At 38.6% G+C, this 24,253-nt stretch overlaps 1 long non-coding RNA gene across 1 annotated transcript; it reads right to left on the minus strand.

The window, feature by feature from the left end:
* Nucleotides 1–24,253, minus strand: LOC117535625. The gene is made up of 7 exons (XR_004567444.1): nucleotides 23,882–24,253; nucleotides 5,761–5,832; nucleotides 5,590–5,661; nucleotides 1,952–2,084; nucleotides 1,733–1,804; nucleotides 278–361; nucleotides 1–63 (listed from the first exon to the last, which is right to left on the minus strand). It is a non-coding gene; the product is annotated as an uncharacterized LOC117535625 (long non-coding RNA).

Consider the following 24,253-nt stretch of genomic DNA (forward strand, 5'->3'; position numbering starts at 1 on the left):
CCTCCACCTGGTTTTCTGTGACATTTGACCTGGCTTTCACAGTGATCATCTCTGCTGCTTGTACTGTGAAAAAAGTGATTACATATTTGTGTCTGACAGAAATAGAGTTTGATAGTTTCAAGTATTTCATCATCACTGTCTTCATCAAGGTTAGCTATGCCTATGGTACATTTATGTTTAAAAAATACATGTTCAAACAGGGTTTTCTCCTTGCTTAAGATATAATAAATCATTTTCACTATAAATTGTCAGAGCCACGATCTTGTCCACACATTACCTTGAAGTTGTTACTTTAGCTTGTCCCCCTCAGTCTTCTGCTTCTCCAGTTCAGTCTTCTGTAACTCCAGCTTAGCGGTTTGTGCTTTATTAAATAATAAAATAAATGTATAGCTATTTATTGAACAATAAAAAAAATAAAATTCCTGCACTACTTTCGTTTATTTCACAGCTAAGTAGAATACTCGATTCTGATAGGTCAATTTTGAAATTGCAGAGGTTGGTAATACAAGATAACACACAGCTGCTTAGCAAAAAATAATGACCGTTGCTAAGGAGAATAAAGGGAGATAAGGAGAGAGCTTTAAAGACAGAGCGTTGGACGTCAGATAAATTAACAGAAGATGGCAGACAGGAAGTAAACACTAACAGGAACACGTTATGGGCTGTTCTGGCATTGTTTAAGGACTTGTTAGTCGACAATAAAATGTGAATGTACTCGCACAGTAACAGTTAACCCCGATCAGTGCTGCCATTCATCTTAAGTTCAGACACTCCCCAGTTCCAGTACGCAGTGGAACGGAGCATTTTTTACAAGCAATACGATACGTTTTAAGTCGAAACAATTATTCTGAAGTTAATATTGTGACTCAAGTCGTTGGTTTGGGGGGATCAAAATCCCTCCGCTTCACATTGGGCTCCATGATCACCCAGTGTTCTTTTTTCATTAACGATCGCCTCGCTGCACATCGTCCCTTAATATTTCAGTTACTTGTTTAGTTACTATTTAAGCCATGTTAACAGTATGACTCTGGATAGGCAACTGTGGGTTATTCAGTTGCTACAGACATTGTGATGTTACTGCCACCAGAAAGACATTTTGAGTGACAAACTGGGTTTCATTGGGCATGTTGGACACATCAAGTCAACATTGTAGTAAGTCCAATAGCTCGGTTTATAACTCAACTACAGATACTCCCAACAGCCTCAGCTGTATGTTACTGGGGTGCTGATTAGCATATGATAGCAGCATGCTAACATGCCAAGCTAGTCTTTTGATAACCTCCTTTCTTTAGAAATGAATTGTGTGACATATAAGACAATTAATGGGATTGTCGGACACGTTCTCTGCAACATCAGATTATTGTTGTTTTAAAATAAAAAGGTGAACAAGCATGTATCAATAGTTTTTCAGACTGAAAGTTGTTACATCTGTTAATAGGCCTACATGTATTCTGCAATGTAAAATAGTATAGTGAAACAACTTTATATCCAAGAACGGTTTCCATATTTCCCCACCTTGGGCTAAAATAATGTGATACAGTAGCAATGTGAAATAAATTCTGCAATGAAGACAATCTTTGACAGTTTAAAGAATTTCAACATCACTGCTTTCATTAGCAACTGAAAATGTGTTCTAGTAAATTAGTTAGATGTCATTAAATCATTAAAAAATGTTTTGAATATATTTAGGACAAATGTAATGTCTCCAATTTGACATATATTCATCGTATACCTTGTTGCTGTAGCTTCAACGTGTGCATCTCAGTCTTCTGTAACTCCAGTTCTCTCAGCTTAGCTGCATGTGCTAAGAAGAAAGGTATACAAAAAGATTCTACGGTAAAACCCATTCTTCACAAACAACAGCTCTGTAATTTGTGAATGAACAAAAAATATGTTGTTTTAAAAAGTGGTTCCCATATGTCTTCCCTCCCCACCTTACACTCTACAGTACCTTCATTCTCTCTCTGAAGGTGCCTCGTCTACACCCTCTGTTCAGCCAAAGAGGCGCTCATCTCTCTCAGCACAGCGTGGATGTCTTGAGGACAGGTCTGTTGGTGCTCAGACACATTTGTTGGTTCTCCTCCCTGGGATTCAGCAGGATGTGGAACAATGTCATTGTCAGACTGAAGCTGAGCCGTAGAGAGAGAGCAGATCAGCAGCAACAGAGGAAAACACATGGTCATCTCCATTCTCAAAGAGGCAGTCTGTTCAGACCTACTTTAGAGTCTCTGGTAATCCCAGCTTTATAGTGTCTTCTCCTGATCAATCATTACTGAAAATATTGACCATAAACATGTGGAAAAAAACCTTTGAGCATGTTCTCAGGAAAACTACAGTAAAAACACAACACACCCCGGGCGCTGTGCAATAGCTGGTCTGCTCCTGGTACTAGGATGGGTTAAATGCAGAGAACAAATGTCACTGTGTGTGCTGTGTGCTCTGCATGTGAGACCATTAAAGAGGGTCCCTCCCAATATTATTATTATATTATATATATTATTACACAAACATAACTTATCTACAATTACAGTGCCTGATGGAGTTAGGCTCAAACTTAATCAGTTTAGTGTTCCTACAGCTTCTTAGAAATCAAATTCTAGGACATGTCAAGTATTCAACAGAGCATATGACCTCAAATTCAAGGACCCAACGCAGCCTCATAAATGTAAAAAAATGACCTTCTGATAACATATTGGAGCATCTGGAAAATATCTTTGAAAACACAGCACACAATAGTAAACAAGCTTTTACTTTTGACTTATTTTTGAAACGTCATTCTTGATTCTTGATGTATGTATGTGTGTGTGTGTGTGTGTGTGTGTATGTGTACTGTATGTGTGTGTGTCTAGGGAATCTGTGTTTCAATTACAATGTATGTGTGTGTGTGTGTCTAGGGAATCTGTGTTTCAATTACAATGTGTGTGTGTGTGTGTGTGTGTGTGTGTAGGGAATATGTGTTTCAATTTAAAAACTACAATATGAATAGACAAACATTAAAATCACCATAGTGGCAGTTAACAGTGTCAGTAAGTCAATGTAAACAACATAATTATCATCTGTACTTGTTTAAACATGAATTACATAGTAAGATAAAGTGATCTCACTGAAGTTGTTCATTGTCTGAGATAAACAAGTACTATAAAATACATGTAATTTTAGCGATAAAGAAATGTTTTCTCGTTGCTTCCTCAATAAATCCAGAAGGGTACGTTTAAAGGTTAGCTATCTTAACTTTAAAAAGCAAAAACTTTTATAAATATTAATATAAAATAAAATATGGGACAAAATCCCCCCCAAAAAGAGATTTTGAGTGGATGTAGTTTTCAATGAATATGTGCTTTATTTCAATTTAATAATTTCCGTATGATATACAAAAGGATTTTAGAATTGTTAAACAAAAGAGGTGTGTCCTACTGATCCAGTCCAAACAGAAAGTGGCTTTGGGTGACATGACATGGAAGCTATAGAAAAGAAATGACGCTTTTCAAATCAGAACCTGAACCACTTAGTACTTTGAGCGACGTATCAGGAAAACAACAATAAAAACACAGCACACAAACATAAATGATGTACTAGTACCTGTATGATGGAGTGTACATCACATTGTTAAAACATGTATTCACTGATATAGTTTGAGATACGGATGGAAGTAGATTACTGTTGTGAGAAGGAGCAGGCTCTACAGAAGCTCAGAGACAAAGAAAGAGAAAGACTTACAGTGATGGCAGACGTTTCTCTAACACAGCAAAACAATATCTAGGTTGAGCGACAGAGACATACATACACTTATTTACAAGGTTGAAGAACAAATTAAATAACTGAACGGTTCAACAATGTACAATATATATAAACTCAAACACATTTAATGGCCAATGTGCATTTTCATTAACTCTAAAGGCCTTGATTTTTACCCCCAAAAATTGTTTATTATAACAATTACAATGCATTGGTGTGAAGGAAATCTTATGGTATTATTTTATGTTTTAATGAAACAATTACAAAAATATAATGTGGATTATCGAATATTATAAAATGTTTATTAAAATCACTTCATGGCAGGTCCGTGAAAATAATGTCAACAAAATAATGATCATCCATTTGTTCAAACATTAATGACAGTGAGATAAAGTGACCTCAATGAGGCTGTCCATCAGGTCATATGATAAAAGACTTACCAGAAACCAAATGAAGATGACTATAAAATATATTTTCTCCCTTTCCTTCCTCAATAAATCCAGTATAGTTATAAAATCTGACTTTTAAAGAACAACACAAAGTTATAAAACATCTACAGGCAGGAAGTAGCAGAATTGTGTGCGCTTTATCAGATTTTTAACACAACATTATTTGTTCTAACTGATATTAACCAGTCTTTCCCAAAACAAAAGACAAGTGCTGAGTCAGAAAGTCAAAATATGACAAAGTGCAAAGCTTCTCAGCTGAAAATGGATCAGTGACTATGTTCACAGAGCCTGAGATCTCACCAACATCTGAGACAACTATTGGTGATTATTTAATCTCTCAGAAACAGATAAGACACATCTTTTTTGTTTTCTACTAACAGTATGAATTTTTTTTTTTATGATCAACTTTGTGTGTCGACAAATAGTATTGGAGTGATATGTCTATGATTGTATTTAAATGTAAGAGAACATGAAAAAACATATGTAATATTTATAATTTGCTGCTACTGATACAGTCCTTTTGGTTGTTGTGCAGCATTGTCAATAAAAAAGCAAAGCTTTAATACAAAAAAAATAGATCATATAGCGGAAGAAAATGAGTTTCCCTTTTACACGGTGAAAAGCAGATGACCACTGAAAGTGCAATGGTGATTTTCATTGTCATGCATTTGATTGTTTTGCCGCAAACGCAAAAACACAACATGTCCGACCTCTAGAAGCAGTCTGGCACCATTTGCAGAAGACCCAGCACCTGACGGCTGATATTCATATGCAGCACAAACATTCTCTCCATTCTTGATCAACACAGCAGCACCTGAACCATGTGAAGGATGACCGAGATCATATACGTAGAACTCAAAGTGGTAGGCTCCTCTCACCGGTGCAATGAAAAAACTTGTGGGACATTTCTTGTCAGTGAAGGTAACTTGAGATTTGTTTGTTGATCATGTATTTGAATTCAGCAAAGCCTAACACCTGCTACAATTTTCAAATTGTATAAGTTTGAGTACCTGTGTTTGGGTTGTAGGCATTCCCAATGTTTGAGAAGACGTTTCTGGAGACCAGATTAGTGTGAGTGTTAAATGGTCCGATAGTTCCTGAGCCTGAAGCCAACAGAGAGGCTGAGAAAGCCACCTGTTTGACTGAGAGATTTTATTTACCTATTGTGAATTTAAGTTTTTAAATGTGCACATATTACATAGTATTTCATCATCACTGTCTTCATCAGATTAGCTTTGACCATGGAACATTTTCTTTAATACATATAATGTATTTTAAGATATTTCTGATATATTTATTCTAATATATTCTGTCTGCTAAAACAGGGTTTTTTCTTTGCTTAAGATAAAATATCATAAATAATTTTCAGAACAAATTGTCAGAGCCATGATGTTCTCCACAATACCTTGAAGTTGTTGCTTCAGCTTGTCCACCTCAGTCTTCTGTGACTCCAGGTTTGCAAGTTTAGCTGCTTGTGCTTGAACAAAAATATAAAACAGTACGTCACATGCATGAATTTGATATTGCATTATTTGTCATTGCTCAACATGATCAGGGCTACATCTTGACACATTACCTTGAAGCTCTTGTTTAAGCCTCTCCACCTCAGTCTTCTGTAACTCCAGTTCTTTCAGCTTTGCAGTTTGAGCTTGATTAAATAACAAAATGCACATATATTGATATTTATTGAACGATAACATTATTTTTTATTATATCTTATTTTATTTACTTGCACTATTATCTGTGTTATTGTGTTGCACTGTTGGAGGAGCCTTTGACCTCATCATTTCATTGTCATAACTACACGTACATATGAAAATAAAAACCTCGAACCTTGATCTGTACTTGTTTAAACATTAATGACATAGTAAGATAAAGTATTCTCACTGAGGTTGGTCATTGGCTGAGGTAAACAAATACTTACCAGAAACCAAAGTTAGATGACTATAAACAACTTTTATTTGAGCAATAAATAAATATGTTCTTGTTTCTTCCTCAATAAATCCAGCAGGGTAAGTTTAACGGTTAGCTATCTTAACTTTAAAAAGTGACAAAATCCCAATCTGAGTTCACCCCTTGACAAAATAGGTGTGTCTTACTTGTCCAGTGTATAGTAATACAACTGATTTTGAATCAATGTAGTTTTCAATTAAATATATGCGCATTTTAATTTAATAATTTACATTATACAAAAAGCTCTTAGGACTATTACAAAGAGTTGTGTCCTACTGATCCAGTCCAAACAGAAAATGCTGCATTGATTTGGAGGCTTTGGGTAACATGACATTGAAGCTATAGAAAATAAATGATGCTTTTCAAAAAATTAGCTGCTTAATGTTCATAACAATATTCATATAAAACAGACGAGTCATTAAAATCCAATAAAAAAGGTTTGTCTTGTTTGTCCAGTAATAGTAATACAATGCTTAATTTATCTGGTGTCATTCATTCACAAAACATGAAAGCTATTGAAAAGAAATAAGACTTTTAAAACAAAAACACTCATTTGTATAAGTTATACACAATTGAAAAACTAAAATCTTTTTAAAAAGAGGTGTGTCCTAGTTCAAAGTGTATCAAGTAAATTCTGCATTGGGTAACACTTTATATTAAGGTACACAAATTAACCATCAACTAGTTGTTAATTAACATGCATATTAGCAGTATATTGGCTCTTTATTAGCCAGTAATGTTATGTGTTGTACAGTCATTGCTTTATGACGAACTTGACGCTTTTACTCTTCAGGTTGCATAGGGAAAATTAGTAGCAGTCTACTGCCATGCTATTCAGTTCACTTTCTCCTACTTCCTGTACCCGGTTTCCTGTCTAACCTTCAGTACAAATGTCACAAAAATATAAATGTACAAATATGAAACATACAGGTCAACATCACCTTGCTATTGGTAGCTGAACTGTCAATACCCCAAAACATATTCTTCGATATAAATACCTAATTTTGAGTTATTTAGACACAATTAACACTAATAGTTTCATGTCTTGTTACATAAGAATAGATCATATTTGTTGAGTGTTATTATGGGAGAATTACTATTCTTGTGGTACTACTGCCTTATTAGGCCCATATTGAGCATATTAAGACCTAAACTCATGTACTTCTTACTTGCAATAAATCCTTACTTGCAATAAATAAGCACTAATTAGAGGGTTATTGAGGAAAAACTCTCAACTAATGGCTTATTACATGTAGAATATGGTCATGTAGAATAAGGCATTAATAAATGTTTTATGACTAATACTTGGCTTCATTATACGTGTCTTTATTTACCAGGACTTTATGTTATCCCTAATATTTAGTCCCAGGTGAAATCACATCATTTTTTAGGGCTGTTAATGTTTTGTTGACACAAAAGAAAACGCAAATCAGGGACGTGCACAGACATTTGGAGGGGCTATTGCTCTAAACTGGAAAAAGGGCCTCCCCCCAAAAAAAATATAAGACTGAAACGATTATTACATTAACTGATTTGAACAGTAATTCACATCATCATCTCATTACAAAATAAGTAGGCAACTACTTGCATTCGGTGACTTGATTTTTAAAATGAAAACCAGGGACATATTTAGTTTTGCGGTCCATATCTCATTAAACTATCTAATGTTAGAAACTATTAAAGAAAAAATGGGGAAAATTCTGTTCTAATGTAGTTTGACCATTGTAACTGCTGAACAGACATACTGATCAAATAGGGCTTCTCTAATTACCTTAAATAAACTCACTAATTAATTAAATTAAATTTTCTTAATCTCTTTCATTTTTTGTAAAGCACTTTGAATTGCCTTGTGTTGAAAAGTGCTATATAAATAAACTTGCCTTGCCTTGCCTAAACCAGTTCAATATGCATTATTCTTATCATTCTTTATGAGCGCAGTAACGGTAAGGTATCTAACTAGTTATGTATTTAGTATTCCCTAACATAATAACAGAGATGCTCAAACTAAAGTGGAGACAAGGCAGAAATCCTACAATGAAGCGGGACAGTGAAGTGTTCTCCTGAGAGAGGGCGGCCCCGTTGAGGGAGTTTATCATGGATGTTTAATAGGAGTTTACGGAGCAGATGGAAAGACACAGAAAGACAGAAGCACAATAACAAGTAGGTATATGTAGGTGTTTTTTTGTAAATAACCGACGGTGTCAAGAGGAAGTAAAGTCCCTCCCATGAGAAAACTCAAAGTCCATTTTCCAAAATCCGATACAGTAGCCTATGATAAATATAATATATATAATAGCCTACGTAACATGTGTAATCACACACTTAGCGATATAGAACATAAATAATAAAAACGTAGGCCTACCTGGTTTAAAACACTTTTGTGGTCATACTTTGGAATGAGTTAACACTGAAACGAGTTCTTCATTCAAAATGTAGGGGCAAATACATATAAGAGGAAGGAGAAGAAGAAGTAAAATAAGTTGTAGAAGAAGAGTGAAGCTGGTGTGTTTTCCCCATGGTTTTCCCGCAGCGAGACATTACAATACTAATTGTGGGCTCATCATGTTGATTCGACCACAACAGAAAGACAAAAAAAACTCTCGCTCTCTCCAGAGGGGCAGGTCAGCCAAAAAGGGAAAACGGGCCGTTGCCCGGGCAACCTGTGCACGTCCCTGACGCAAATGAATCACATTACAGTTTGACCCACATTTGTTTCCTACTCCTTAGCTTCTTAACAGTGATGCTTCAATGCAAAATGTGTCCTTTGATTTCAGGACCTATTTCTGACTCATTTTGGGAACGTTATGTTGAGTGATTAGGAACATTTTGCTAATTAAAGCTGCTTCTTTACTTTTACTTAAACCTACATTTGGTTTATTGATGCTATGGTCACTTAAAAGAAAGTAAAACAACCTGCAAACACAACATTGACAAATCACCACTGTAATATTTTAGCAAGCATTGGCTTACTAACAGTTCCAGCCGTCACTAAGCGACATTAGCTTTACTTTGGTATCATGTTTCTGTCCTCCTGATGAATGTAAGTCCAATATGAGCGCTGATTCTGGTTCCCACCAACTCCTTAGGGAAACATATGTCTCCTTAGCTGCTGTTTGGCGCCGGGGAAGGAGGTGTAGTAGATTTATAAGACATTTAGCTGGTGAACTGAGCTGCCTGCTTTTGCTGTAAATGCAAATGCTGGGAGCTTGGGCCACATAGTTATGTTGCTGTGAGGGGGAAAAAGCAATGGGCTGAATGAAGCTAAAACACTCTGTAGAGCAGAGTGATCATTCTCTGTGGATGTGTGACTCCGACCAACAATTGTAATTAAAGCCATTGGCTGTGTTAGAATATTGATTGGTTCAGCTTTAAAGGTCCCCGATTATACTGTTTTTCATCCTTATATTATACGTCTCAGATATGTTCAAAACATGTTGTGGGAGAAACTTCTGTGTATCAATGAGATATGATGAGCAGGAGATTTTATGTCAAACACTGATGGTTTATTTAGGAGTTTCGGCCGGAGGATTCACAAAACAATTCACACAGTCACGATCTGACTGCACGGGAGAGTTGCCACGTCAATTCTGAAGCGTCTCTCTCTTGCTAAACCTTTTAACTGGTTCAGCAGAGAGTAATCAACATATTTGAGGAGATAGCCTAAACATCTGGGAACACTGAATTACTTGCGTCTGACAATTATGGCCTCGAAGATTTCACACCTTGGAGCCCATAAACACAGAGAAGGTAGTGTTCCAGTGTACCCACAACAATAAACCATTTGTGACCGAGAGTTGCCTGGTCATAAAATGGGAACAACAACATATGGCTGAAGCAGCCCCTTTCCTTAAGGGAGATAACAGACGTCAGGGTTGGTCATAAACGTCAAAGGGCAAAAAGGTTAGATATCTAGGAGTCCAGGAGAATTATTCCCTAACACATGTCTCTGAAGTGTTTGGCTCCAAACACCAAACAGATCATTGCAGCATTACCCATAATCCCCTCTGTTTCAGCCCTGTTTCCAAAGTGCTGATTCTCTGTCTGTGACTTTAGATGAAAATAAGGAGCCCCTCCCCACGCCCCTCTGAGAGAGATTTGGTTACAAAGAACTCAATGGTGCTCTAGGAGGAGATTCAGGTGATAAGGTGGGGGGGTTACCTTGGTTGGTGATTGGCTCATGGTTACACAAGCCAACAAATCGTTATGACATCATAAAGTGGCCAAAATCTGATCAGCTCATTTTCAGACAGGTTTTTATAGAAATGGATCAGGACAAAAAGAGAGAGAATCTTTGTTCCTGAATAGCTGACCTTTAAACCAAAATAATGAATGCTGGACGTTCACCTCTAGTGGAGGTTATTGACATCAGGTTGCAATTTTCCATTGATCCATTGTCCACCACAGTCGGGTCGTGGAGGAAGCGTTTCCAGCAGAGGGCCCCAGACTCCCATTCTCTGGCCACATCGACCAGGTCTGACTGGAGGATTCTAGGGTGCTCCAAGGCCAGCGTGGAGATATAATCCCTGGTTATATCTCTATTATTTGTCCTTGGTTTGCCCCTCGGTCTTCTCCCATTGGCATGCCCTGAAACACCTCCCTAAGAAGGAGGCAACTGTCTCCTTTTCACGCAAAGGAGAAGGGGCTCTATTCCTAGTCTCTCATTGATGACTGAACTTCTCAATTTATCACTAAAGGAGATGACAGCCACGATCCAGAGAATTTAGTTTTTAGCCGCTGTTATCTGTTCTTGGGTTCATGACCCATCCTTCATGACCATAGGTGAGTTTACGAAGGGAGGTAGAACGGTATATTGAGAGCTTTGCCTTCTGGCTCTCTTTGTCACAACGGTGCGAGTAAAGCTCCTATTGCTTTGATTCTCCAGCCCATCTCATGCTCCATTGTCCCATCCCTCGAACTCCTTCACTTGGGGTGAGGACTCATTCCCTACTGGAGTAGATGCAACCATCGGTTTCATGGTTCTCAGCAACAATTTTCAACAAACAAAATATCTACATCGTCCTTTTACCACTGCACAGCAAACCAGCAAGAGCTTTCTTCAGTTTTCTGTGATTCGACATGTTTTTGCCCAGCCAGATAAGATATATAATATGCAAGACAGATTTTGAGTGGCAGAAAGATTTTCCCTAAGCATACTCCAGTGAGCAGGAATGAGCAATACGACGTAATCCAACCCTCCCTCAACACATCAGCGCCTGTCATTTAAACGCTGTTACATTTGCATTGTAAGTGTTTTTTTGTGGCTGTACAGTACCTGTGTTTATCTATAAAGTCTTCTGTAAAGTGCTTTATTTCTGTGACACACGCCTCCACAATGGCTTTCTTCACAGTCTGTTCCATACAATTAAACTTGAAAACACAACTTGGGCTTTAAGAGCGCTCTGGTGTTTTATTTCAAATATATGTCGTTCCACGGCTAGTATGGTGAAACTGCCATTAAAAATCCCAAAGGAAATAAAAGACAGTGCCGATTGAAGTTCAGTGGACCCAAAATGAACTCCAATAATTGAGAGGGCGGAAGTCATGTCTGCATCATATTGCTGTCACCGGTCAGGTCAGGAGAAAGAGAACTACCTTACACTAAGGTTGTATTCACTCACATTTCTTTCAGACTTATGCAACCATACGTGTCTGTACCTGCTTCCCAAGCTGCTTTCATTCTTTGTCCTTTTTCTGTTCTTTTGTTAATTTCCCTCTCGTTCCTTGTATTAATAATAATAATAATAATACATTTATTTTGGGCGGCGCCTTTCATAAAACCCAAGGACACCTTACAGGGCATAGGGGCAATATAGGGAACAATTAAAACAGTGGATTTAGTGAAGTATCAGCCGGGGTAAGACAAGACAAACAACAGGAAATGGACTATAGGAGGACACAAAAGGAAACAGGGCACAGTTTATAAAGAAAATGCCAGTTTGAACAGGTGAGTTTTGAGTATTGCTTCTCTTAAGCCTCACAGGGGGTTAAACAAGCTCACAATGAAGCACAATTATGCAAAAATGTCTGTTTGTCTACATCGCACCTATATTTACTCACATTCCTCTATTTTCCATCCTGCTCAGATACATGTTGTATCCTCAAATACTCCTTGTCACATATTCCCACCTATTTTCCCTCGTCTCTCATGGCCTCCATTCACATATTTTTGTGTTGCTCTCTATCTCGCTGCTTCTCCCTTGACCGTGCGTTCTATTACAGCGCAGCCTCCATTGATTTGCTCTCTGGCTGAAGTGCTATTGATTACACTACATGCTCCAGTGCTACTGAGCTAAGGCACTGCCGCTGTGCAAAGATCGTACATATAAATACACGAGCGCAGACCCAAACTCGTCTCTTCTTTTATTCTGCTCTTATTTTTTTTCACACCTCTATTATATTCCCACTTCAAAACAAGAAGCAAGGCACTAGATCCCTTTTTTTATCTCCTGCTCATATCCATTGATGCTGCTTCTTAATTTGTATCGGCATATTGATTAGTTCTGCACCACCAAAGACAGAACGTCTCCTTGTGCAATTCCTCAACCATTGTTTTGGAACTGACTGTTTTGAACTGAAAAGACTTGACATCGAGAGAAAAACAGCAACACTTGAGGTTTTCCCTGGAATGAATGCCTCCACCTTTTGAGATGTGTAGGCACGTGAGTTTGGTGTGTGTGTGTGTGTGTGTGTGTGTGTGTGTGTGTGTGTGTGTGTATGTTGAGAGCCAATCATCTAGCACCATGAATTTATGATTTTATGCCAACATGCTGAGTGTGAATACTTTTTAATGAGAGAGAGAGACTGATGGAGGGGGGACAGGACATGATGAGGACATTTCCGAGCCTTCGAGTTGCTGGAAGTGACGTATTCACATGCTATGAAGCAGGAGACAGAATTTGCTGATGTGGAAAACTGCTGACAGCTCTCTGCCACATGGACAAATCCATACATCCGTGCTTATAAGTGCTTTTCAACAACCTTTCTTAGTTCTCATACCCTCTTCTTGTTAGATCTTTACTGCTTTTTATCAATGTTTCTATGAGTTATGTTTTATTTTTCTTGAAAAGATAAACTTGCATTCAATTAATGCATTTACATTATACAAAATGCTCCCAAGTGATACCCAGAACCAGATACATGTGCTTTTGAGCTTGTTCCTCCTAAACTTTTTTAAACTTTTACTTTGGATTTAAGATCTGGTGTTTGCATTTCATGTCAGTATTTTTTTCAAGTGCAATTTAGATTTTCGTTGTGAAACATTCTGCAAGATCTGCTCTTGAAACTTGAAACCCTACTTCCAGTTGAAAGGCTTATGTGCAATGGTTTAGCACTTGCACCATTGTATACATTCAACCAGGGCCGGCCCTGACCAATTTGCTGCCCTAGGCAAGATTTTGCCTAAGCAGACACTCACTATGACTCGCGCATGCATGCACGTGCACGGTTGTGGCATGACCACCAAAACAGAAAGATATGGACACAAGATGTGTGCAACTGTATTAAGTATCCTATCCATTTGAACATGATTTAAGTGGGGGGTGGACCTAACATCCTCTAGGGGGGTCCGGGGGGATTTTTTTAAATATTGAAGTTAAAAGCATCAATCTGGTGCACTTTGAGAGCAACATCAGGAGATCTATTTGAAACAGAACTGGTAGCAGATTTTCTTTTTCTTAATGGATACTTTACAAATCACTGCCCTTTTAAACTGTATTCTTGTTTATTAATAACAACTTTTTTGTACTGTTATATAGTATTTTATACCTGTTTTTCACCTATTCTCTTATTTTTTTATAACTATAATGATTATATAAAGGTGTGCCTTTACCTCACGGAGCTGAGGTTATCAGAGCCTCTCAGTCTTTCAGGAGAGAGCTCTCTGAAGCTCTCACCCCGCGGCCGCTTACGCAGTAAATTCCAATGTTAATAAAAGCACACAGAAGCTGTGTACGTTTTTTTGGGAGTTTGATTTATTTTAAATTAAGACAATACAAAATTAAAACCTATAATTGCACACTAAAACCATTATTCCAAAAAAGAACAATTTCACATAAACCTCTGGTTTTTACTGGGGCTGGGACAGTTCAACTTGATTTTGGGGGGGGGTGTGCCATAGTTTATGGGCACTGTACGCAATATAGGCGTAGTTCTGTTAGTATAGGATAATAAGATGTACTTTGTTGATCCAAAATCGGGAAATTGTGTTATGAAATTAAAAAAATATATATTTTTTGAATTTCTAACTTTTATTTATTTATTTTTTTCAATTTTCCACGCCCCCGATGGGTTGATGCGCCCTTAGCATTCGCCTACAGTATACTGCCTATGCCAAGGGCCGGCCCTGCATTCAACACAGTGTCACGGCATTTCGTGTTAAAGTCACGAAAATAATCAAATGATTCGTGTTCACCAACACGATTTCTGCATTTTTTTCGTGTCACACAGAACGATTTTAAAAGCAATAATAACAAATTTGAAGGAAAAAACTATTTAAAAAACTATTCTGACACAGAACGATTGTAGAAGCAATGTATTTCTATTGGTTGTATATTTCGTGCCGAAGAGTACCGAAGCATTTTGGCCGGTCGGCCGCCATACTAAAGCTAATACTGAGGGTTTTTAATCTCACTGCCAATGTACAAAGGTCCCCAATGTTGAAATGTATAAAAACAAGTTAACCTAGAGATTTAATTAAATCAACCTGTCAATCAAACCTTAGCTATCTAGCTACTGAATATTAGCTAACTATCTAAGCAGCTGCCTAGCGAACAATAGCTATATATGTACAGAAGCCTATATATCCTATAGATCTATCTATCAAACAAGCTAGCGAAATTAAGCCATCTCTTTTACAAGCTAGCTAACATTTGCTAGCTATCTATGAAGTTAGTTTAGCCAACATAAGCTAGCCATCTAATAAGCTTGCTTGCGAATGTAAGCTTACTAGCTAACTATCGCTGGTTCTTGTAATTTAAATAAGAATGATTAAATAACCCCCTATACTTGCAGTGCCTACTTGTCTACCGTTCTGGCAGTAAGAGTTATTATAAAACCAATGTTGACATGTATTCTTTTTAGCCAGTTTCAGCTAATGACAACACGTTTTGTTATTGCACTCCAACACCTCACTTTCCCTTTGTGCTATGCTTTCATATACAATATATAGACTTTTGATATTATGTTCATTCATGCGTTTATCAGATGAATTAGCTCTCGCAGCAGAATTATCATTGTTGTTGGGATTCTGTGAGATCACCCTCAAAAAGTAATATTATGTTTATCGCCAATACCAACTGTATACCTTTTGCCCCTTGATGTGCTGACTGATCTTGGATGAGTTGCTTATTTCTGTATGACGGACAGAAGCAAAACGCAGCAAAAAACTGAAGTTATGGAGCAACTTTAAATCTTAGCTTGCAAACATTCTGAATTAATGAAACACCATAGCTTCCCATAAGTGCAGAGCAATTGAGGGCAGATTTACTCAGTTCAGTGTTCGCATATGAAGTATCCACAACTAAATGCTCTGAAGTGAAGTATGTTGAATTCTTGTTTTACAGTTAAGAAGTGATGCTAGGCAGTTTGTTAATTCTTTTCATTAGTGCCTGATATGCAGTTGGGACCCCAACCTTCATAACAATAGGTGACCAATGACCAGTAAATGAGCTGCAATCTCTAGTGTGGCCGAGAATATGAAATCTATCACGTATAATAATGTGCAGGGCGGCGAGAGAGTGGACTGATCAGTAAGCGGAGATTAGTGTCCAGGCAGGGAGGATAGTCTATCTCAGGAATGATGCTGGAAATAAATGCTTTTTTGAAGATGTGAGCCATGTGCATCTGTCAGATATGAAAATAGCAAATGATAGAAAGCAGGGTATCAGCCTTCGGTGTTTTTCTAACATCTGTACGACATACTATGTTGAATGTAAACTATTTAAAGAGTGCAGAGGTATGAGCAACAGGATTCACCATGTGTGTGTTATTCAGACGTTGTCTAACAATGAGGTTCAGAGACTGTGAATGTTACACAATAAATGGCTGGCAATAGATAATAGAAAAGATGTGCGTTCAGGATGGTTAGAAAGAATAATAAGTATGAGTATAGGACTTATCTTGTCCAATGGAGGCGTTTCAGGCAGGAGGGGAGTGTGTTGGAGAGGAACTCCCTCTGGGGGGAACACAGGGATTTTAGCCTCTGCAGACCATGTACATGCACAAAAAGGGAAAACAACCCAAAGCACAATAGGGCCTCTATAATATTTTCCCCAAAGATGGGTTGCTGCAGTTAGATCATAAGAGGATATTGTACATTTGTAATTTTGGTAACACTTTACAATAAGGTACACAAAATGTGCTTAATTAATGCTTGGTTACTGAGGAACTACTCATTAACTAACCATTAACTACCTAGTCGTTCCTCAGTAACTAAGCAGTAATTAAGCACATTTTGTGTACCTTAGTTACTCAGGAACGACTAGATAGTTAATGGTTAGTTAATGAGTAGTTCCTCAGTAACTAAGCAGTAATTAAGCACATTTTGTGTACCTTTGTATCGTAAAGTGTTACCGTAATTTTGTACTTATTTTGTGCTGTTAAAGCGGAATAAAGGAGAAATAAAAAATATGTGCAAGTCAGATAAAAGAAACATTTGAATGAAGTCGGGGAATTAAAGCAATCACATAATTCCAGACGACAACCACGGACTGGGATTACAGAAATTAAAAACACAGAAAGGTCATTCACTACAATGTCTGCCAACATCTGTTTCTCACAAATCTAATCATGCTTTTTTTCTGCTTCATTTATGCCAAATGTATTTTTTATTTTTGCTTAAATTAGGCCAGAACACATTTGTGCCCTTCAAATTGAATTATGGTGTCCACCAAAATCAAGACAACCCCTCATTGCCTCCAGCAGCATGCATATCCCCGCCACTCCGACCAATACACACACATACAGGCTTATCGCAGGGCAATCAATAGCAGAGGTGATGGATGACGCACGCTGATGTGCCCACTGCCCTCTGACCTGTAATTGAATGTGTAAGGATCAGACACTTTATCATGATAGGGGCCATTCCCTGCGCAGGTCATCGGCTGCTAAATGGTTGATAAGCCTGCACACTCTGTGTCTGCTGCTCATATGTCTGCTGTCAACGCAATGGGCTTTTGCTGACTGATTTACACAGAGTGTGAGAAAGCAGGAGTTTGTCCGGGAGATTTCAGCGAGAGTGGGTGCACCTGGGCGACTGTGTATGAACATAGCCGTGCGTGTGGCGTGTGTAGGAGAGAGAGCATAAGTGAAGAGAGTCCTTAAATCGATTCCTAATGCCTTTCCGCGTCGTTCATTTCTCATCGGAGACGACTCTAATAGTTGTGGAAAGTAACGAGTTGGAATATTGCATCAGCGTCACCATCAGCATTCTGCCCGGTCCATGAACCGTTCAATGGCCTCTTAGTTTTAACACCCAACACCAACATTTAACTCTTCGCTATAACATACTCCTTTTCTTGCTCACAAACTGTTTTCACCTTTTGTTTGTGGAGTATTTGATCAAATGGATTTCCTACCAAAGGCTTCCAAGCAGAGACGATACTTTAACATCCTCAGAAAACTTTCCGGAAAACGTTACAATAAACGTATTCCATATGGGATACAATTCATAAACAGAAAACACAGCGTAATTGATATCATTAAAGTCCAATTTCATGTTTACACTCGCTTTTTCTGCCTTGGTTGAGGAATCCCATTCAGTAAACTCACAAAGCGGCAATGACTTTGGTAATTGGCAATAAGTTTTCGTATTCGAAGCATTTCAAGTAATCATTTCAAAATCATCCAGCAGGAATGTCAGATAATCCAAACAGTAGGTGCAATGAAAACACGTCAATTGAAAAGGGAAATTAGAAACCAGGGACATCAATATATGTTTGCATACTGAATTTTTCTCCCATTTGCATCAGCAGTTAAATGTTGTGCTTACTATTATTGGAGTCAGCTTCATTGTCTGCTTTTTCATCCGAGGCATCCGACTTCTCAGCTAATAGCCTCACGTTCATAGCAATGTGGAGCAATTGTGATGAGGTACAGTCAATTTCGTCTCTCTAATTTGTTGGTAATTGTTGTAGGTTTATCATTTTCCCTTGCCTTTTGACAAACAGGAGGAAATCCCACTCAGGAAAGGCTCCAAGCTGCTAACCCTAACCCTTATTGTATTCTAAAATGGTAAACTGTCACAAAACCTTATTTCCCCCTGGGATTGATAGTGTTTCGATCGATGACCATATACTCATATACCTACAAAGCAAAATACATTCCTATCAGCATCAGCTGTACTTTAGGTTTTGTGCCAACATTTTTCGTATTCAAACATGATAAACTAATGATGAACATAGTAATAATTACACTTGTAAAACATATGCAAGTTAACATTGGCATTGTGAGCATGTTAGAATGCTAATGTTAGCATTTAGTTCCCAACATGAAGCCATTTGTATGGACACAGACGTTTTCTTTATACCACAATCACCCTGACTGAATGTCATCACACTGACATCATTCAGCACACGATATTCCCTGTTACATCTTTAGGCAATTTTGAAAAAGGTTAACTCAGCTGTAAATCTTAATGTCTTTTAGGTTTGTCTTAATCTGCCAGGAGTGTCATTATCGTTTTAGTTAAATCACTCCTGTGGTTTCCGGTCTTTTCCTCTCTTGGTTAGGCGTCTAATTGATTCAAGTTCATAAACTGAAATGTGTCCTCAGACATCAAGACATATTATCAGCTAATACATGACTATCAACCAAGGGTTTTCTTTGGAGTTTGCTCCTGTATGAAGTTATTTCATCTGAAAAAAAAAAAAATCCAGTCCTGGTATAAGATACCAATACTGAAAATGGGCATGAACAGTAAGGCCGAATCCCTGATGTATTCATGTCCCTTCAATCACATTGATTGCCTGTTTTAGCTTGTCTGCAAGACAAACTAGCTGGTCTGAGGGATGATCTGATTGGTTCCATTGTGCCAGACAAGATATATAGAACTGATACTATACTTACAGTAATGGTAGCCTTTACAGGACAACTTTCTTCTCAACTAATGCTATAGAAAGGGATTGCAGGTGATATAACGTTACACACATTGGTGGATATTTCTGCACCTTTTGGCACGTTCAAAGGGAAACTTTCTCCGATATGGATTGGACCTGACGTCCTTGGCAAAGGAACTAAACTTGAAGGAAATAGTATCTTTGATGTATTATTCTGGAAAAACATAAATTATCAGTCAAGCCTGGGTTTCAATGAGGCTATGCGTCCTTGATATATTTACAGGGGAAACAGCCAATAGGACGAAATAACGTATTAATCATGTCATCCTTGTGTTTGTTTGTGTTTATATATGTTAGTCTAAATGTTGTTCTGCCCTAGGTAGCGGCCTTCGCTACATTGTGTTATTTTAGGATCCACTCTCTACACACACACACACACACACACACACACACACACACACACACACTGTTGGAGATTTGGAGGGATAACTGGTCCGCTTTTCAAATCTCCGCGCGTTCCTATGAAGCTGGTTATAATACAGGAAGGAATCCATATCTACAAAGTAACCGTTAACAATAATCTACTTTAATGGCAATATGACAATGCAATACAATCATTACAATACAACATGATATATTACAGTTATATTGTAATGCTTAAGGAGTAATGCCGGCTTACTCCTGCTCTAGTCCGCATACTACAGAGCTACTTTCACCCGAGGGCAGCATGTGAAGAAGAGGCCGAACGCCAGGGATCCACCGGATATATACCAGAGTAAGAAGGAGGGGTTTGGTGTTAGGTCAGCTGGTCATCTTTTCAGGTCATCTCATTGGGAGACGCAACGCAGCAGGAAACGCAGCAGGAAACCAAACAGGCTCATTTTCCAACAAAAGGTCTCAAGGCCTGCATACCTACACCTCCCCCACAGAGCCATAAAACCCTGTTTACTCCAACCAGCCCAGAATGTTTATAGCCATTTGTAGTCCTTACATTTATGAAAGGATAAAACAGAGAAATCAATATAAAACACAAACACAGGTATTGTTTGAACAGTATTCACTTAACTGCTACTGTTGATAACCACCAGAGAAACCCAAGGGACCTCTCTTAACATCACAACCACTGTAGCTCGTTCTAAGTTGAATGCAAATCAGGACATGCTCTCACCTTCCCCCATCTTCCTTTGTCCTCAAAAACACATGTCAACAGGCCCCAAATGCAGCTCACAGTTTTACCCAAATTATTCTCATTTTAAGCTTATCCATAGTTTGCTAACATGAATAAATACAAATATAACTCTACAACACACACACACACACACACACACACACACACACACACACACACACACACACACACACACACACACACACGCTGGATTTAGCAGGACATTTGGAGGAGAGTAAACAGAGAATATTTCATCAGCTGTGTGAGCTGGCAATATTTGGGCCTGCGGTAACAGCATTACAGTCTATTTGTTTGAGGTAGTGATTCTGTGTGTGTGTGTGTGTGTGTGTGTGTGTGTGTGTGTGTGTGTGTGTGTGTGTGTGTGTGTGTGTGTGTGTGTGTGTGTGTGTGCAAGTGTGCATCAGTAGTACCAGAGCCTGTGGTGGTGTGGGAGGAAGGCTCACCTGAGTTGTTTGGAAAAATAAGCCCTCATACAGCATCTCAGATTCTGAAAAATACACAATGGGTGCAGGAAAAATAGCCATCTGCTCTCCATGAAGCAGAATCAGGTGTTTTTATGGACCACGCTTCCTTAAATCCAGTTAAAAGTGTCAGGTTGTGTTTTTTCTAAATAAATAATCCAATATTAAACAATACATGGCCTTGAGGGGCTTTACAATGTGTAATGCATACAACCCCCCTTGAAGAAAGTTGGCAATTTTCTGCTAGATTTAACGAGATTCTGAGTTAGTGCTGCTAGCTACAGGAGCTTCATGGAACATAGTTGGAGTTTGAAGTTTTATGGATAACTGATTAATCTCCAATTAATAGAAGGACCAGTAATGTAGGCTTTGCATTAGCTAGACGCAGTGGTGGTTAGATTCTTCTAAAAGAGGATAATTGCGACTCTTATCATGTTATGGGTTTTTCCTAGGCTACCTTTTATTATTCGGTGTGAGAACAAGACTAAGTGCCACTGTGTCCAATGTAAATAATTCATTACATCACGTTTTAGTCCCATTCATTATGTAAAAACTGAGGAAATACTTTTAAAACATGGGATGGATGCATGTAGGCCTGTGGTGTTTCTACAGTAGGCTTACATCGCATTACATTACAGAATATACTTTGGATCGGAAAAGTATTGGGCAATGTCATTACAAGCATGTGAACATCCTTTTGTGCAGTCAATCCTACAAAGTTAATTCCCAGGTCAAATGTACAGCAAAGGGTCTTGAACATATTGTCCTCAGTGATTTTAAGAGCATGTTAATTGTCTGTTTCCTTGTTTCATGTCCTTATATTTGTTCTTGTTGATTTTGCAAATGGAGCTGTTGTAACGCAAGAAAAATGTCGTACTTGATTTGAAAGTAAAGTATTATTGTATTGGATCGTACTGTATGGCATTTTATCTTGTCTTGTAATCTTGCATTGTATCGTATTGTAACGTCTTGTATGGTGTTGCATTGTATTGTATCGTGTATCATCGTGTTGTATCACATCGTCTTGTATCGTATTGTGTCATCTTGTATCAGATCGAATCATATTGTCTTGTATGGTATCGTATTGAATCCTATCATATCATGGGGCTCAGGCTATAGGCACCACATACATGTATTTACCCCTATTGTACCACTATACAGCAGACTGGCTAACCTCCTAATAGGTGATGGACATCCCATTTACAGTATAAAAGTTAACTTTTGAAGGCATCTCCTCCGAGAAGCATCTCCTTTGTATTCATCCTTTGACTTCTTCCACTTCTGCGTTGTCCCTTCCCTCACCCTCATGTTACACCTCACACTCTTTGTCATTCTTGTTCGTAATTAGCTCCCCTGACACTTTCCTCGCTGTCCAGCTGTGAGGGGGTGTGTGTGTATCCTTGTGCTTGTCACGTTGAATAGGAACACATACTCCATTTATCATATCAGAGGTTTGAGTCCCTGCGGGATTGAGAGTTTAGTGTGACTGTGTCTCCTCGTGTGTGAGTTTTTTTTGTGTATGACTATGTGTGTTGCACAGCAATTCTGCCTGTGTGTGTGTGTGTGTGTGTGTGTGTGTGTGTGTGTGTTTTATGGGCATGTGTTTGAGACACAGACAGTAAGGCGCAGCAAAGAAAGAGTTGAAGGACAGTCCATGTACTTGAAAAGTACCTCTGCATCATACCCAAAAGATTTTAAAAGTACTTTTCTTTTCTCACATGTTGCTTCCTCCCCAGCCTGTGGGGGGCAGTATGATCCCAATCATCCCGATGACACTTGAAAATGAAAAATTCCAAATTATTTATTTGAAAATATTTTAGTAAGAGCTGTTTGTAATCCTTGTGACTGCATTTTGGTCAAACACAAGTGCGTAGCTTTGTGTTTTTGCCATTCTCTTTAACTACGAAGGGTTGACAACACCCTCCCACCCAACATCAGATAAAAGTATGACACAAAATGGGAGAGACATCCAACCATCTTTATACAGGGTATATGCACGAATTCTGAAGTCAAATGCAATACCTTTTAAGACCCTTTCCACACATTTTAAGACCTCATCGCCACTTGGAGTTCTAACCGGTTACATTGGCAACACTTACTCACATTGACTATATACAGTATTGATTGTCCTTCCTCCTTATCTTCCAACCATTTGGACGCAGACTTGCATTTCCCCATAACGATGTTGTTTAACAACCGGCGTAAACGGACCTTCGCGCTATCAAGCAGTGAGCGTTCGATGTCCTGTTCAGATGACGTCAAATCCAACGGGATGCCATCAATAAACTACACAGAATCACACTACACACCTACGCAATGATTACATTCAGGCAGACTGTAGAATACAACCTCTTTGGACCATTTATATACTTATTGAAAACAAGCTACAAAATGTAAAACCTTGGAAAATGCCGTTTAATACTTTTTAATAGCCTTCATTTTCGCTAAATTGATTTATCAACTTTTGATACTTTTTAAGACCCCGCGGACACCCTGTTATAGCACTTCGATTAAAAGGATATTTTTCCACTTGAAGTTGCAGAACACAAAGCAGTGAGTCGGTTAGGGCAGCTCAGTGGATAAACTCTCACAGTGATTGTAAAATCCCTGACAATTTGTTTGTTTTTTCTTTCCGAAAATGACGTGCTGAATTCACTCTTTCAAGCACTTGATTCTCTCCCTCTTAAACGTATATTGCTGCCACATTTCATCAGTGCCAAACGTCAGGAGCCATGCTTACCAGAAGGAGACTCTTCATAGTTCGGGCACATTAAGGACCAAGTGCTTCCTCTCCACCCAAGTGATATGTCTCCACGTTAGGGTCGTGCCTTTTCAGTTGACGGACTATTTATGTGATACAATTTAGCTACTGTGGCATATGCACCTGACAAAAGAAATCTAGCACTCTCTGAAGGGTTAGCTATGCTTTATGCTAGCAATTCCTCCTTACAAAATAAGTTGGCCACAAGGTACTTTTCTGCCTTGCATCCCTGAGGCGGTGAGCACAAACAGGCAAACAGCTTGAAATCCCTTGATACGTACTTAGGAGTAAAGGATGTGTGATGTCAGTCGTAAACTGCCCCGCTTCCCTTCGTCTGATGCTTCCTTACGAGGCTGCTCCGGGCCGCTCTTTGCTCCCTCTGTGCTTTTAACCTGTCACAGTGCTGCCTCACAGTTGGGTTGATATGGCCCGAGGATGCAAATCACTGCATCAGCTCTCCACGGTGGCTCTGTGGGTGCACCGAGAGAAACAGTGGGTGTCCCGCCTTGAGGCACACAGAAGATGTCCAGTCAAAGTGAGTGAAATCTGAAAAGAAGAGGATCGGTCAGCCTTCCTGTGGATGTGATTTTCACCCCTGTGTTTTGTAGCTTCAGAATGTCAATTGCAGAAACTCTTCGTGGCTCAGCACTATA

The sequence above is a fragment of the Gymnodraco acuticeps genome, unplaced genomic scaffold, assembly GCF_902827175.1.
Source record: "Gymnodraco acuticeps unplaced genomic scaffold, fGymAcu1.1, whole genome shotgun sequence".
Taxonomy (NCBI): Eukaryota; Metazoa; Chordata; class Actinopteri; order Perciformes; family Bathydraconidae; genus Gymnodraco; species Gymnodraco acuticeps.